General features: G+C 43.7%; 1 protein-coding gene across 5 annotated transcripts in view; it reads left to right on the forward strand.

The window, feature by feature from the left end:
- Positions 1 to 18132, forward strand: part of CTNND2 (catenin delta 2) — a 942188-nt gene that overhangs the window by 728453 nt on the left and 195603 nt on the right. The gene's annotated exons all lie outside the window — the stretch shown is intronic.

The following is an 18132-nucleotide window of genomic DNA, read 5'->3' on the forward strand; positions in this document are numbered from 1 at the left end:
TTTTTCTAATATGAAATTTATTGTCAAATTGGTTTCCATACAACACCCAGTGCTCATCCCAACAGGTGCCCTCCTCAATGCCCATCACCCACCCTCCCCTCCTTCCACCCCCCATCAACCCTCAGATTGTTCTCAGTCTTTAAGAGTCTCTTACGGTTTGGCTCCCTCCCTCTCTAACTTTTGTCTTCCTTCCCCTCCCCCCATGGTCTTCTGTTAAGTTTCTCAGGATCCATAAGAGTGAAAACATGGTATCTGTCTTTCTCTGGATGACTTATTTCACTTAGCATCACACTCTCCAGTTCCATCCACGTTGCTACAAAAGGCCAGACTTCATTCTTTCTCATTGCCACGTAGTATTCCATTGTGTATATAAACCACAATTTCTTTATCCATTCATCAGTTGATGGACATTTAGACTGTTTCCATAATTTGGCTATTGTTGAGAGTGCTGTTATAAACATTGGGGTACAAGTGCCCCTATGCATCAGCACTCCTGTATCCCTTGGGTAAATTCCTAGCAGTGCTATTGCTGGGTCATAGGGTAGATCTATTTTTAATTTTTGAGGAACCTCCACACTTTTCCAGAGCGGCTGCACCAGTTTGCATTCCCACCAACAGTGCAAGAGGGTTCCCGTTTCTCCACATCCTCGCCAACATCTATAGTCTCCTGATTTGTTCATTTTAGCCACTCTGACCGGCGTGAGGTGGTATCTCAGTGTGGTTTTGACTTGTGTTTCCCTGATGAGGAGTGACATGGAGCATCTTTTCGTGTGCCTGTTGGCCATCTGGATGTCTTCTTTAGAGAAGTGTCTATTCATGTTTTCTGCCCATTTCTCCACTGGATTATTTGTTTTTTGGGTGTGGAGTTTCCTTAAAGTCTTTTTGGAATTAGGTTAGATGTGCATACATGAATTAATAGAATAGTGATTTAAGTAGTGAAGCAACTATGCCCTTTACTTCCATTGTAATTCTTCAGCAGGCCTAATTCCGAGTCTAGCAAGGAGTAACAACATGGTACATGATGGAGCCCTGCCAGTACAAGGGAGCTTTTTCTCTTGCGTTCCTCTCCCTGAATATTAGCAAATGCATGAAAACCAGTGCGTGTTAGAATACACTGGGAGGGTGAAGTTGCCTTTGAATTCCTCTTTAGATATTTACAAGCTGGGATGTTTTATAAACAAATATTGGAAAGAACAGTGTTGGTGATTTTTTAAAAAAAATAATAAAGCATGTTTCTAAACGAGATTTTTAGATTAGATAGAGCCAGGCCCTATAACCAGAAGGATCTAGAGTGCCAAATTATAACCAGTAAAAAACTAGAAGAAAGAAATGTTCTTGGAGAGCTTTAAATTATTTACGGAGTATTCCTTGGCAAACTGTTTGAACAATAATAAAATGTTAAAATTGAGCTATTTACATGCATTTACATTGAACACATAGACATACATGCTTTAAAAAAAAGCTGCCTGTTTGCACTGCAGTGTCTATCCACAGCAGAATATATTCTGCCTCTGCCTATTAGGCCTTGCAATAAATAATTTTCTTCCTATGCAATAATTGCTATGAGATGATCAGAATTTTATTTAAATCCAGTTGAAGCTATTATATGCTAGCAATTACTGGAAATATCCAAATAAACTTTGGTTACAAATTCTGCATGTCCTTTGGGCTTGACTAATATAATTTTTCTCTCTCTAAATATGGATATAATCAACCTACATTTTGAAATGCCCAACTAAAGATTTCAGAATGCTTTACAAATCACGATAAGCCACTTTTTATTAAACCATAAAACCTAATAAATAACTTTTATTTCTGTTGAAAGCAAGTGTCCTGAAGAGTTCTGCTTCTCCCAAGAGCTGTGTTTTCTTCCATCTTATGTTTCAGATACTCAAATAGTCTATCCTGATTTAACTAATGAAAGAGATAAGCCTCAGTTTATTTTACTGACTAGCATTAGGTCAGTTGATTTCAAGCCGCGTCGGTTAGAAGTTGAATTGTGTACACCCCACCCCCAAATTCATATGTGGGTGGTTCCTTAATCTCATATAGCTGGTGTCCTTATGAAGAGAAGAAATTTGGACACGGACACATACAGGGAGGGGTCATGTGAACATAAAGGCAGAGATGGGGTAATGCTTTTGCGAGGCAAGGAGTGCCACACAGATGGCCCGAGAACACCAGAACCCAGGAGGGGGGCCCAGAGCAGATTCTCCTCATAGCCTCGGAAGGAACCAATGCCAGTGGCATCTTCATCTTTGACTTCCAGCCTCCAGAACTCTGACCATGTAAGTTTCGGTTGTTTAGTTCACTTGATCTGCGGTGGCAGCCCTAGGAATCTATTACAGACCCAGATCGAGGGAGTTTTTCATCTTTTCCCAGATGTGAGCAAACACATGTGTTGGCCCAGGAAAGAAGACAATGCAAATAAATGCAGAACCATGAGGGCGTAATAGTGTTGCCAGGTTTAAAATAAAGAAGACCCTGTTGGCCTCATTCCATAATGCATCTTTTTTTTTTAGTGTTTATTTATTTATTTTTGAGAGAGAGAGAGAGAGAGAGAGAGAGGAGAAGGGGCAGAGAGAGAGGGAGACAGAGAATCCCAAGCAGGCTCTGCAGCTGTCAGTGCGGAGCCTGATGCAGGGATTGAACCCATGAACCATGAGATCATGACCTGAGCTGAAACCAAGAGTCAGTCACTTGACCGACGGAGTCACCCAGGCACCCATAACGCATCTTTTTAAAACAATTACTTGTGAAGGATCTGAAGTGGCAAAGATGATAATTTAATGTACTTTAGTATTTTTAATCAAAGTAATGGATCTATATGGTCAAAAAATGAAATTGCATAAAAACGCTTATAATGAAAACAAGAGTCCCCAGCTGCCTCATCTGTCCTCTGGTTTTGGACACTCGCAGCCTCTCAGAGGCTGTCAGTCTTAGCCTCTGCTTTGTCTTTTAGTTTTCTCCTGTTTATTCCATGTCTTTAAATAATATGCTTATTTCACTCTATATAATTCAATGATCATAGTCTTTTCATTACTGACTTTCTAGTATGGCGGAGAAGGATTTTTCACATTTTCACCACTCATGCCTTTTCCTTTCCCATTATTTTTGGTTCCTCAGTACATTCAGTCAGTAACTTCAAGGTTAAGCCTCTATTTCTTCTGTATAATAAGGACATGGTCTCATCACCCATATTATAAGATAAAAATAATAGTACTCTTCTGTCCTCACCCTTCTTCACAACCTCTGTCGCCATAGTTGACTTTGACATTGTCAAGGTTGGATGTATTTGCAATCGATTCTGTCACCATAGTCAGTCTTCCAGGGTTTTCTATAGCTTGATTCAAAAGCTGAAAGCCAGAGATTAGCCTTTGCATTTTGATGGAAGAGCGGATCCGTGCGGTACCCAGCCATCACACTTCTTTCCCAATGGGTCCAAAGTAATGATCCTTGTCAAAGGAGTACATTTCTGGCATCATACCTAACAGATCCTTCATCATCTATAATGCCCACCAACTCAACTTTGTCCATGATTTCTATCATCATGAATTCCCTGGTTTTCCAGAGAGCTCATGAACAGAACCCTCTATTTTGGGGGCAGAATTAGATGACTGCTCTCTAGAACTGCTGTATTGCTCTTCAGGTTTGGAATGTCTGTCTCCTAGATCCCAGGCCCTCCTCTTTCTTGGTTTATTCTTTTATAACTTCCAAATATTAATTAAGGTGCTTAGGCGATGAAATTCTGAAAATGTTGCTAAATCCTCATACATGATTGACCTTTATTAGATATGGAGGGATAGAAATTATTTTTCTCAGGAATATTTTCTATGATATAATTTTATCCTTGAGACATAAAAGTCTGTGGTGATATATCTAGGTATTTTCCTTTTTAAAAATTCACTGATATTAGACATTTTCAGTTTAAAGAGTCATGATCTACGGTGCCAGAAAACTATCTTTTTATTTTTTTTTAATTTATTCATTTTCTCTATCCTCTCTTTTTAGGATTATTGATAGTCAGATTTTGGACCTCTTGGACTTTTCCTCTCTCTTATATTTGCTTACATAATTTGGAGCCCTTTTCTTTTTGTCATACATGGTGAGAGATCTCTTCAGTATCCCACATTACTCTCAACCTACCCACGAGGGAGTTTTTTGCAGGGATATACTGAGATACTGTTAGTGGTATTAACAGTGTTCTTATTTCAATCTTAAGAACTCCCCTTTGTGTTTTTTATAACCTCTGTACTTATTCTATGAATGTAAACAATTCTGGAATTTTAATCAGGATATTATTTTGAACTAAGATTTGTTTTCTGTTCATCATGAATCATCTGACTTTTCTATGTTGTCATTTCTTTCTATTTGTTTATATGGGGGTCTTCTCACTGATTTTGCACACTTACTTTAAATGCATAGAGACCAGTTGTCTACCCATTTTTTTTTTTTTTTGATGAAAGAAGATGTTACTTTAATAAAGGTTTATACACAGTGTAGTTTCAAGCAATTGAGGACACGGCTATTTCCATATGCTTCTACACATAAATTTATAAAACCATGTATTTTAAGGAAAGATGCTACTTGAATGACTGTTTATACACAGTGAACTTTCAAATTATGTAAACAGTCCAAGTACCAATCAACTGATGAACAGGTAAAGATTTGGTATACACACACACAGACACACACACACACGAAATAGAATATTACTCAACCATAGAAAAACGATGAATTCTTTGTTCATTTTTAAGACAGAAAGAGTAGAGAGTTTGAGCTCCATGCTTACCCATGAAGCTTGTTAACTGTGAACTTGACTTCAGGTGAGCAGGTAAGCATGAGCTGTTGTGATGGGGAATCCTTTAAGGATCTTGATGAGGAGAGCTTTTCTCTAAGGCTCAGATATCCACACTAGCTTTTCCATTTTCCTCCCGTGCAGTCAATCTCTTTGGAGAATATTCTTCTGAGTTGTTTATTTGTCTGCCCTTTAGGGAGGGGCCAGCAATTTTCTGGCTGCCGGGTATTTTTTCCACCTGGGTAGGAGTGGACAGTGTGGGGGCGAGGTGTTCTCTGCACCCAGGCAGGAATGGATAATGAGAGGGTGGGCAGCTGTTTCCTTTGCATCAGTCACCCTTGGGTACCCTCCCTTCTCATTTCTACATTCCCTGTGCCTGCCTTCTCTGAGCAGGAATCTTCCCTAGGTTCCACCAGGACAGGCAGTCACCACATTGGATCATTGGCATGGAGTCCCCTCTGTGTTCATCCTGGGCTGTGCTGGCTTCCATTGCAACTTCATCAGCCAACTCCCCTCCATCTGGTTTGCATCTTACAGAAACATGATAAAATGTCTCATCTACTGGGTTACTCCTTCCATTCTCTTCTTTATTCCATTATGTCCCTATTAATAATCTCTTGCCTGCATGAATTCTGAACAGTTCCATAGATAAGACAAAGTGTGAATATTACTAAGTATTGTCTCTATTGCTGATAGAAGCCAACGTGGAAGCATTGCTTTAGGTCTGTTAGCCAAGACAGCTTACTATTGCAGAAAAAGTCTAGGGTGTAACATTAACTAAATACCCTTCATGGAAAGAGACACTGGAATAGAGGGGAAGCATTTTCCCGACTAGCATCCTCCAACCTGTTTTTTTTCTAATCCTATTGGCTGTGATCACCTAGAGGCATGGCTCATCTCTCCAAAGCAGGAGCTAAGCATTTTTCAAGGTAGCCTTTCCTCTATCTTCCTGGGTGTTTTGGTGATAACCTGGGACTCCTGGTGAGCATTTTATATATTATATTAAAAGGCACTGAAATGGATGCGGGTAGCACATCATTTAAATCAAACCCAGGGTCACTGTGTTCCCAAAGTGTAAAATTAAATCCCACACTTATTTCTTATCCCAAATAATGTCCACCATGTTGTCTAACATAGCATATCGGAGGTTCTTCCATAAGATTAAACAGCATCACAAAGATAAAAATGAATGGAGACGTTCCAATAATGAAATGCCAGCAATGCAGAGATGCTTCGAATTTTAATATAAACCCCTCCAAATATCAAATTCCCAAGGAGAAATTAAAAATCAAAGTTTCAATCCACTTTTATGTTGGAGTCCAAAGACATTAAAGTTCAAAGGAATTAAAACCTAAAAATCAATATCTCTTGCCATTGTGTGTTAAAGTTCAAAGTCTACAATTCTTAAGCTAACTAAAGTATAAAAATCATCCTCCCCAACCTTTCAATTCCTCGCAGCCTCTGCCAGAAGTCTTCACTGTCCCTCCATCCCTCTTTAGGTAGCTCAGAGCTACCTCACGCAGGAATTGTTGATATACTTTAAGGGCCTCAAAGATGCATTGTTCCAGTGTGAAATCCTACCCATGACTCTCCAGGGGTGTGAACGCTGGCCCATGATGCATCATCTTTAGAAAAGGAGCCATGCTAAGCCCTGAGAGCAGTTATCCCAACACAGGTGTGTACCCCAATAGCAGCCCCAGACAAGGCCATGACAGGTACCCAGTGAAGTCTGTATCTGTTACATTTTGCTGCTACAACATATTTCCACAAACCTAGCCACTGAAAACAATGCAGTTTATTATCTTCCAGTTCTGGAGGTTAGAAGTCCAACATAAGTCTCACCGTGCTAAAATCAGGATGTCAACAGGGCTGTGTTCCTTTCTGGAAACCTTAGGGTAGGTTGTTGCCTTTTCTGGCTACTGCAGCTGCCCACATTCCTGGACTGGATACCCACTTCCCCTGTTGGCTGGAAACCCACTTCCCTTGTTGACTGGAGACCCACTTCCCCTGTTGACTGGAGACCCACTTCCCTTGTTGACTGGAGATCCACTTCCCCTGTCGTCAGAGCCAGCAGCATCACATCTCTGAGAAGTCTTCTGTAGGCACATTTCCCTCCGACTGCCGCCAGGAGTGAATCTCTAAGATAATCTGCCCGTCTTAAATTAATCACATTTTCAATAAAAGGTAACATATTCATAGCTTATGGGGATTAGGGCATGGAAATTTTTGGAGGACCATTATTCTGCCAACCACAGTATTTGAGGGAAGATGAGTAATTAGAGATCTTTTTGGTTGTAGTCAGTCAGGAGAAGCCAGTCTGGTGGTGCCTGACTTCCAGGGTCCACCATCGGTGAGCTTAAATTGAATCAGGGGACAAAATCCAAGCAAAAGGTAAATTTTGGTGTCACGCATTTACTGGTGGAAGGGAAGATTAATCCTTCCATGAAATTGGAAACATTGCTGCCCTCTTGCAACATTTAGATATTGGCAGTGGAAGCCACCCCAACACTAGGCATCTCAGCTGTGATTTGACCGGAAAAGCATGAGCAGTGTAGGTGATACAGTAAAGGGATTTATTATCTGGGTGAGACTTGGTACAACGTAGGAGCTAGTGAAGACGTCTGAGGAAGGCTGTGTTTGGTGCTGAATGTGAAGTTGACGTGGGTCAGGAGGTAGAGATCAGGATGACAGGCTCGATATGAAGAAGGGAAGCTCAGGAAGACCAGCTGGCACCTGTGAGGGTAGAGAGGCACCCTCTTCTGCCTCCCGTTGGCTGAATATTGGCCTCATGAGAAAAACACAAAACCTGGCTCCTTTGGCCACGGCGTTCCACACGTGCCTGCTGCAGGACATGGAGAGCTGAAGAAGGAGAAGTAGTGAGAACAGCAGCTTTGCCGCTGGCCGTGGCCCCACACCCAGAAGGCGAGGCCATGAAAGTGCACACAGGCCACGGCAAAGCTTGGTGCCCTGGGCCTACAGCCGTCAGAGTTCAGCACCTGCTGCTTCCCTGCCACCTGCCAGGTTGCCTGCAGATTTCTCCTGTGGACATCATTACCCTGGAAACTAGGAGGAAAGGGAATTCTGGGAGGCATCGTTCCAGCTCAGCTAGGCGGACACAGCACAACCGCCCCCTCTCGCCCCCCGCCGCCACCCCACGCCACACCGGGTCTTACTGAAGTGACTTCGTTCCCTTCCTGCAGATCTGACACCTTTGATTTTTAATTTCCTCTTTGGAGGTTGGGTTTCTTGGCTGTGCAGTGCCACACAGAGTGTGATCACTGTGTGGCACACCTCCACTGCCACATGTCCGTCCTCTGCCACCAGGGCTATTTCCCCGAGCTGCCCTATGGAACCCTGACATTGTCTATCCCTACAAAGCCTGCAGAGTCTCCCTCAACAGAAACTCGGGCATCCGGGGGCACCTCCGCTCTGTGCCCACTTGTCCCTGTTCCAGGCCCTGGGATCCAGGCCTGCCGTCACGTCTTTCAGCTGCTGTCACTGGATGCCTCTCCTCCTCTGCTGCAATTCCCAGGGAGGTTCAGTTAAGTTTCCATCTGTTGAACTTGCTTCTGCATTTGGACTCTCTTTTTAGCGTGTTAGGGACAGCAGTGTTGGCTAGAATTGAGTCCTGCCTTCCTTTACTTTTCCTTTGCTTTCAAACATGAAAGCATGGCTCTGGCAGCAGCATGCCTTTTTAGCGTTCCTCTAGATTCCAGAACAGCAATTGGCAAACCTTATCTGTAAAAGGCCAGATGATAACTATTTTAGCTCGTCGGCTATAACGTCTCTGTTACAACTACCCAATTCTACCTATGTTGGGTGAAAACAGCTATAGACAGTACATAAAAAATTGGATGTAGCTATGTTTCGATAAAACTTTATGTATAAAGGCAAATAGCTAGCCCTCAGGCCATAGTTTATAGAACCCTCTACTATACCCGCTTTTACCCTCTTTTCCACACCAACTTCTGAACAAAATGAAGAAGGAAGCCACATGATCAAATCATTACTCTTAGAAGTCAGATTGGAAGCCAGGTTCTAGGCCCGTTTACCCAGCGGGTTTGCTAATAATGAAGCCCAGAATTAGGCAGACGTATCCACTATTGCACAGGCATCAGTTGGGTCAGGGAAGCCTTCCTGTTCCTCTGACAGCCCCCCGGGACATATCCTGCGGAGACTAGAGGAACCAGAGTTTCCTCTGGCCACTCATTCCCAAGAAGGAAGGACAGACAGAGCTGAGCCAAACGATGCATGCCGCTGATTGTTTGGACAAGTCCCTTCCCTCAGGGGAAGAGTGAGCGAGGGTCTGTGCTCCAGTAATCGTGCTCCATCCACAGGAAGGAAACAGCAGGCCTGAAGAATTCCGCAGCACTCCATCGAAGGGAAGAAGAGACAGGCGTTCGTGGTTGGTCTGCCGCTTGCCCCCAACTCATTTCCTAATCTGCTACATAGCCCACGCATTCTTTAGAGAGATGTCTGCTCTTGCCCCCTCTCAGTTGTCATTTTCACCATGTTAGGGTTATCTCTCTATAGCAGATAGCCCGGTGATAACCAAATGCGAACAGCAAAACTTACAACCCTCCACACAGCACTGGTTCTGATTCCTAATTTCCTCCCCAGCCAGGCCACGTCTAACCAAGTGGGAAAATTCACACCATTACCTTCCCGCTCACCCCATTCTTAATTCTGGAGATTGAAGCCAGTCTGTAGGCTATGAGTCTCATTCATTCATTCGTTAGACACATGTTTGTTGAGCATGTACTGGGTGGCAGTGAGGCGTAGGTCCTCTGGATACAGGTGTTTGGTGAATACCCAGGTACCTTCTAGTCATAGGCCATCCCTGGGGCATGGCCCTCTTCCTAATGGCCAAGATGGTGATGCTGCTGTTCAGGGAGCTAGGTGGAGGAGGGCAGAAATAAAGGGCATAGCTGGAGGGGGTCTTGGGTTTCCGTTCATTTACATGTAAAGAAGTAGAATATATCAAAACTTTGAGTGTGATTTTAATATCCATTAACAGAACTGTTGTGGAACGTTGCAGGCTGAAAATTCAGAGCCGTGCTCTCAGAGGGCTTGTGTCATGGTGGACAAGACAGACAATAAACCTGTCATTTCAAGAAGCGCTATGATGAAAAATGGAGCAGGCTAAGGAGATTAGAAAGTAATGGAAATTTATTACTTAGAATGAAGCTTCGCTTCAAGAAATGAAAAGCTCCAAATGATGGTGTATGTTAGCTTAGATGGAAGTGTTCCAGTGAGCAAGACATTTTGATAGAAAGTGTTTGTTAAGGAGTTCTAGTTTATGTTATGGTAAAATATAGACTTGTTGACTGTAGAAATCAGTATTAGAACCCTTCTTTATTACATAAGCCACAGAGGAGGATACTGGTAGGTGTTTCCGGAGCTGATATGTTACGTTATTTCCTGTGTTTTACATTCTCATTGCTCCCCGATGTGCCTAACCTGAAAAGCCCGGTATTCTTTGCATTCTTATGTTTCAAGACAGAATAAACATTCCTGAACACCCGCCACTTACCAGTCATCATGCTGGGTGCCTTGAATATGCCCAGAGGTCCCCAGAGGACGGGCCTAAAGGAGCTTGCTCAATGTCCCAGCTGGCACGCAATACATTCCCTAACCCTCTGTTCCCGAAGCCTGTTCTCTTTATACTCTACCAATGATCTCCCAATTCCCCCAATCAAATGAAGATTTCTGGGCCCCAGATCTCTATGGTAATAGCCTGGGAATCCGTATTTTCACAAGACCCTCTGGCAGTTGTCATGATCGTGCACGTTTGAGGAACATCACTTTCTGCTCTCTCCAGGCCAGCAGTTACCACAGTGAGCAGCAGAGGGATGGGGGCGTGGGAGGCACAGGTATGTCTTGAGAGATGCCAAAACAATCTGTTGCAAGGAGTAATAACTCAATTATCCAAAGAAAATGTTCGGCTCGTTTCTCGTTTCTGCAAATTAGAATGAATTTGAAGTTGCCTCTTATTTCAGTGTGCCTGCTCACGTGAGAGAGAAGAAAGTGAGGGCACTTCTAACAAAGGCAGCAGCGGTCCCCTGTGACAGTCCGTCCCCTAACTGACAGCCAGCGGTAGGGAAGCAGCTGTCACCGAGGGTGCTGTTGACCGGGACGGGGCTTGCAACTCCCACGGTCTCCGTTTCCCTACAGAACCCGTGAGGGTTTCGTTAGAACCTCTGCACACCCATCCGAGCGCACCGTTCGGCATGCTCTCGAGGTAAATGTTGGATGTCCCCAGACTGCGTGAGGTTGCCTTCATTGCTCACCCCTAGGATCGCCAGTGCCGATGGTATGAAACACACCTGTGCTTACCTACAATTGCGTTCCAGAGCAATGCTGAGACGTTGTAAAGGTTCACGGGAAAGGATTGCCAAGGGCGTTTCGTTTTGTTTTGTTTATTTGCCCGGATGGAAATGTACAGTGTATTTTACTTGTTCGGTGTGACAATGCATAACTGATTTGTGGCTCTACTTTGCGACTCACGAGTTACAAGTTAATTAGAAACACTTTTCCCTAATTATATTTGAGAGTTTGCTCTATTTGCTCTACAATTATCACAAAAATTACATTAACTAGTGTTAATGAACACAACGTCGAAATCCCCACTGGATCCTGGAGGAAAGGGGAGAATTAAAGAATGTGCACATCTCCTGCCCAACACCTGGTTTCCTTTTCAACAGATGTTTTTATTTGTTATTCCCAATGAAATGTGCAAAATCAGCCTCCTTCCTGGTTGTCCCTCCGAGGATGAGACTCCACCTGGCAGGGGAGGAGCCACCGTTTTGTCTGCATGCGCTCAACCATGTTCCCGTAGTGACTCACTCTCCCGGTGGGCTGCCCGTCAGGATCGGTGGCGTATTTGCCTTCACGGAAGCTGTGTGCCATCACCGCGGCACCCTCCCGAGGGACAGCCCCGAAAAAGAAGCTCTTTGGAATGATTTCCTAACTCGGGGACCTGCACCATGGAGACTTGTAATCCCAGAGAAATAGGGAAGTTGTCCTCGGCAGCTGGCCTTCCTGTCCACCTTTCTTTCCTGCGTGTGCCAGGTTATGTCCGAGCCCCAAGGAGTTGTCGATCAAGTGTGAGAGAGGGTACATCCACGTGGATAACTGTTCTACAAAGTAAGCACTGAGACAGGGCTGGAAAAGCTTCAGGGAGGAAAGGGAATTCTCAATCTAGGGGATCAGGAAAGGCTTAATGAAGAAATTAATGTTTGTCGTGGGTTTGAAAGATGGACGGGAGTTTGGTTTTCAGATAATGAGAGCAAGAAAACACACCCTGTGCTTACAGAAGGGCTCCTCCTTTCCTAAGAATAAATTCAATTGTGTCACTCTTGTGCGTGTATGGGCATCCCACATGCCACCCCATAGAGGGTAGGTGCCATCTGCATATCTGCTGTGGCTACCTTCCTTGAATGCTGCCTGCTTCAGACAGTTCTGGTCTTCTGTCTCCATGCATATTTGCCTTTTAATCTAACACCCTCCAAGAAGCCAGGCGCCTCTTCTGGGGAAGGGGAGGAAGCAGTCGTGGGTGTCCCGCTTTATACTTCTTACATAACCTGAGACACCTGGGTGGCTCAGCCAGTTAAGCCTCCAACTTGAGCTCGGGTCGTGATGTCGCGGTTTGTGGGTTCAAGCCCCGCATCGGGCTCTGTGCTGACCGCTCAGAGCCTGGAGCCTGCTTCGGATTCTGTCTCCCTGACTCTGTCCGTACCCTACTCGAGCCCTGTCTCTCTCTCTGGCTCTCAAAACTAAATAAATCAATGAATACACACTGAAAAATGTTTAAAAAAATAGTTCCCTATGTGACTTGATTTGCCTTACACAAATATTACTAGAAATGCTCCCGGGGTCACATGGTATTAATTCACCATAGTGAGCAAGAATTCATTTGGGGTACAAATGACAGCTGTCCGGCTGAAAAGTTTGGAGATTTCTTGCAGACACTTTGGAAATGTAGAAACTCAGGCATAACGGTATTCAGCACCTCACATGAAGCCGTCCCATAACAAACACATTTAGTACTTAAACTAAAGATACACATTAGGAAAAAGAGCCATTTGCTCTACACTCGGTGTGGCTTTCATGCATGTTGGATTTTTGGTTTTTTTGAGAAAATGGATGTTCATTCATAAACTCAACTCCATTGTCAAGTGGCATACCTGGTCTGTTCACAAATAGAGTTTCTGAAGCCCATCTTTGTGGTTACTTCATTGAAAAATGAATACGTACTCTAATCTGCTTTCCAGATAGATTTCATAATCACATTTTACGTTCGTAAGTGTCAGCAGTAAGAAGGCTACTTCCATTCCTCACGTTTTATGTTAAAAGATTTGTTTTCAGATGAGGAGACATTGTCTTCCATGTTTTACTCTTCACTCAAAATTCTTTCCATCGAGAGTTAGCGAGAGGCAGGAATATGCTCAGAAGTCTAAGACTTAGAAATACGGATTCCAAAGCGGTCAGAAAACACTTTTATTAACAAGAAGAAGCCTTAGATATTAGCTGTAGTGGTATTTGTTTTGTTTCAGTTTTGTTTGCCCTTTAAGTGATTTTATAGTCCGGGTGGAGCAGACGTTTAATATTTTTTTTTTAGTTTTGTTAGTTTTTACTGATGTATAATTAACATGAAGTGTTCTACTAGTTTCAAGTGTACAACGTTTCCAAGCTTTTCTTAGTGCTGCTGCTCAGAATAAGTGTACTTTTGACCTCCGTCTCCTAGTTCATCCATCCCTCCCCCCCCACCTCCCCTCTGATAACCATCAGTTCTCTGTATTTAAGAGCCTGGGGTTTTGTCTCTTTCTTCGTTTTTGTAAATTCCGCATACGAGGGAAATCATCTTGTATTTGTCTTTCTCTGACTTCTTTTTTTTTTTTAATTTTTTTCAATGTTTATTTTTAAGAGACAGAGAGAGAGAGACAGAGCATGAGCAGGGGAGGGGCAGAGAGAGAGAGAGACACAGAATCCAAAGCAGGCTCCAGGCTCTGAGCCATCAGCACAAAGCCCGACGTGGGACTTCAACTCACAGACCATGAGATCATGACCCAAGCCAAAGTCGGACACCCAACCAACTGAGCGACCCAGGCACCCCTCTGACTTATTTCATTTAGCATTACGCCATCTAGGTCCATCCATGTGGTTGCAGATGTCAAGGTTTCATTCTTTTTTATGACCAAGTAATATTCCATTTTGTGTATGTTGTATGTACACACTCGCACACCTACACACCCACATACACAAACACACACATATCACATCTTTACCCATCCACCCATGGATGGACACTTGGGTTGCTCCCATATCTTGGATATTGTAAATAAGGATGCAGTAAACATAGAAGTGTATATATCTTTTTGAATTAGGGTTTTTGTATTCTTTGGGTAAATACCCAATAGTGGAATTATTGGATTGTGTGGTAATTCTGTTTTTAATTCTTTTTAAGAAACGTCCGTACTGTTTTCCATAGTGGCTGCACCAATTTGCATTCCCACAGACAGCACGTGAGGGTCCTTTTTCTCCACATCCTTGCCAACACTTACTATTTCTTGTAGTTTTGATTCTAGCCATTTCGGTAGGTCTGAGCTAGTATCTCATTGTGGTTTTGATTTGCATTTCCCTGATGATTAGTGATGTTGAGCATCTTTTTACTGGTCAGCCATTTGTATATCTTCTTGGGGAAAAATGTCTATTCAAGTCTTCTGCACATTTTAAAAAATCAGATTGTTTTTTGGGTGTTGAGCTGTATAAGTTCTTTATATGTTTTGGATATTAACCTCTTATTGGATATGTCATTGCACATATCTTCTCCCATTCAGTAAGTTTCCTTGCTGTCCTGTTGATGGCTTCCATTGCTATGTGAAACCTTATTATTTGGTGTAGTCCCAATAGTTTATTTTTGCTTTTGTTTCCTTTGCCTGAGGAGACATATCTAGAAAAATGTTTCTATGGCCGATGTCCGAGAAATTACTACCTATGTTTTCTTCTAGGAGTTTTATGCTTTGATCACTACAGCTTTGTAGCGTATCTTGAAATCTAGTATTGCAATACCTTTGGCTTCATTCTTCTTTCCTAAGATTGCCTTGCGATTCAGGATCTTTTGTGGTTTCATACAACTTTTAGGGTTATTTGTTCTAGTTCTGTGAAAACTGCTATTGGTACTTTGCTAAGGATTACATTAAATATGTAGATTGCTTGAGGGTAGTGTAGACATTTTAACAATATTGGTTCTTCAGTCCAGGAGCATGGAATATCTGTCCACTTGTTTGTGTCACCTTCAATTTTTTATAGTTGTTGGAGTACAGGCCTTCTACCTCTTTGGTTACATTTCTTCCAGGTATTTTATTCTTTTTGGTGCAACTGTAAACAGAATTATTTTCTTACTGTTCTCTTTCTGCTACTTCATTATTAGCGTATAGAAATGCAACAGATTTCCGTGTATTGATTTTGTGCCCTGGGACCTTACTGAATTCATTTATCCGTTCTACTAAGTAGTTTTTTGGTGGAGTCTTTAGGGTTTTCTATATATGGTATCATGTAGTCTGCAAATAGTGAAAGGTTTACTTCTTTACCAACTTGGATGCCTTTTTTCTCTTTTTCTTGTTTGACTGTTGCAGCTAGGACTTCCAGTACTCTGTAGATTAAAACTGATGAGAGTGAACACCCTTGTCTTGTTCCTGATCCTGAAGGACAAGCTCTCAGTTCTTCACCATTAAGTATGGTGTTCCTATATGTGGGGTTTTCATACATGTTATTTATTATGCTGAGGTGTGCTCTCTCTAGGCCTACTTTATTGAGAGTTTTTATCATGAATGGATAGCATACTTTGTCAAATGCGTTTTCTGCCCCTATCGAGATGATACGTGGCTTTTGTCCTTTCTCTTATTGATGTGATGTATCGCATTGATGGATTTGTGATTATTGACCCACCGTTGTGTCCCTGGAATAAATCACACTTGATCATGGTGAATGATTTTTATAATGTATTCTTAGATTCAGTTTGCTAATATTTTGTTGAGGATTTATGCATCTATCTTTTTAAGTGATTTCCTAGTCTGGATGGAGCAGGTGTCTAATTTTGTATGAGTTCCAAGCTCGCTCACAGCAATGAGAGAAAAGAGAGTTCAAAGAGAGAGAAGAAAACTAAATACATTTTCTTTTCTTTGGCAGTGGAGCCTCAACTTTGGGGTATCTTTCTCAGACAGAACGAGTGTAGAAGCTTTCCTTTTTGCTTCTGACCCTGGAGGCATTTTCTGATACATGTCACCACTTAGAATGCCCGATCACATGTACCTTTCATGAAGAACATTTATAGGCAGGACAGTGGTAAGTCACTTTACCTTCCATGGCGCTTTCAGTAGACTCCCTAATGTTTTGTTAAATTAGCAGGAAAGAGAAATTTGTATTTAACACACAGTTACAATGATAAGATGAACATGGGTCATTTAGGATTTTCAAGCAGTTTATCAATTTAATAATTTTCTGCAAAACTGCCCTTGCTATTAACTTAGCTATCGGAGTGTGCAAACACAGACGTGAAATTTTATTGTCATGTATAAACTTCACATTGAGCACAACTAAGTATTTATAACTTGAATCTAATGAAAATGGGATTGAAAAGAAAGAAATGATCATGTGACCCCAGGATGGGAACTCTCCCATAAGCAAGCAAGTCTGATTAACTTAGCCACACACTCAGTGGAAGGAAAGGAATTGCTCTCTACAGTTAGCTGATGAACCTCCAAACACCAGGGTCTTATTAAAAGTCCTTTTACCTCCAGGGAGCCCTCTCACCATCTCTCTGTAGCTTTGCTAAATGTAACCCTATCTGGGTTGCTATGGAAACAGCTATATCTATGCAAATTACTTTTTAAAAAATCATTAGGCTGCAGAAAGTCCGTCTGACATATGAAATTTGCAAGGACCCCAGCCCATAGCTTCTCTTGGCATTGTATCTCCGCTCTAACTGTCCCCAAGTTTCCTTTGCTGTGCCTATTGTAAACAAATACTCCCGAATCCTTGAGAAAGATCTCCAACAGTAAGAGTTGAACAGTGGTAAGGTGAGGGCAGTGGCCTGCAGTCAGAGTCTGGAGGGTTGTGGGCTGTGGAAGAATCGAGTTGCCTAGACACAGGTGAGGGAAGAGAAAGGTTGCAGGCAAATCTATTGAAATACCAACTGTCTCCCATTCATCTCTGTCCTCCGGTGTGGCGCTGGCACACACACGTGTGGGCATCCGTGTGCAGTGCAAGCGTGTGCACACGTTGACACACGCTGGTGTGCTTACGCACCCACGTCACGCAAGTAGCCCCTGTGTTTGTCACACATTTACATCCTTCTCACAGCCTGGCCGCCGCTCCGCCAGGCACAGACCCGCGTTGGAAGGACTGCAGTCCCCAGCTTCCCTTGTGTATCTGTTTCCTACACGAGGCTTGGCTCGAACGTCCTTGGGGCTCCCGCAGGGCTTTGCAGTTCCCCCCCCCCCGGTTGCCGCTCCTCCCTGAGCGTGGCGTGTAGCACTCTGCCTGCTGTCACAGTGTCACCTGCTGCTCCCTGGGCAAAGTGGCCCCACAGGTATCTGCCCTGAGCCCCCAGGAGGCCAGAGCTAAGAGGCGGCGTGTGACCCAGACGTAGAAGCATGGCCCCGCTGCCCTTGGCTTTCCAGTTCTGGAATCCCTCAACAGAGCTTCCCATGCTCCAGGCATTACAAAAACAGCCTCCTTCATCTTTCCCTCTGTGCCTTCCTAGTCGCTGCGCTGGGGACAAGTTCAAGTAATGGCTCTCATTCTGGTCCTCGAGTCCTCACTCGCCATCACTGAACTCTGCTCATGGTGCCTGGTCTCCACTCAAACCAGTTCCCTCCTAGGAGGCTTCCCCGCCCTGCCTGTCAGTTGCTGCCTGGCTCACCCCACCTGCCCAGGCCCGTCCCAGTCCCCAACCTGCACAGAGCTTGAGTTCTTCTCCAGATCCTCCCGGGCCCGCCTACTGACAGACTCTGCCCGCCCCAGGCCTCCAGGCTGCCTGGAGTGGTCAGTCCTGCCAGAACTCAGCCATGAGCAAGAGGGATCAGCTCGGATTCGAGCCGGCAGTCCTGCTTCACGTGGATCCTTTATGGCAGTGGCCAGTGCACACCATCACACATCTCAGCACACATCGTGTGCACGTCTCACTTTGGTTCCCCGAGGAGCCGACTCCCGTTTCCGTGTTTGCTCCAGAGAAGGGGGACCAAGGGGTCTCGCTCAGCTGAGCTCTTGGGACGGACAAGGGACCGGTTGGCGCCTCAGGAGTCAGCCCGCCTTCTTGCAGGCACCGCGGT

Source organism: Leopardus geoffroyi, chromosome A1 (genome assembly GCF_018350155.1).
Source record: "Leopardus geoffroyi isolate Oge1 chromosome A1, O.geoffroyi_Oge1_pat1.0, whole genome shotgun sequence".
NCBI classification, from domain to species: Eukaryota; Metazoa; Chordata; class Mammalia; order Carnivora; family Felidae; genus Leopardus; species Leopardus geoffroyi.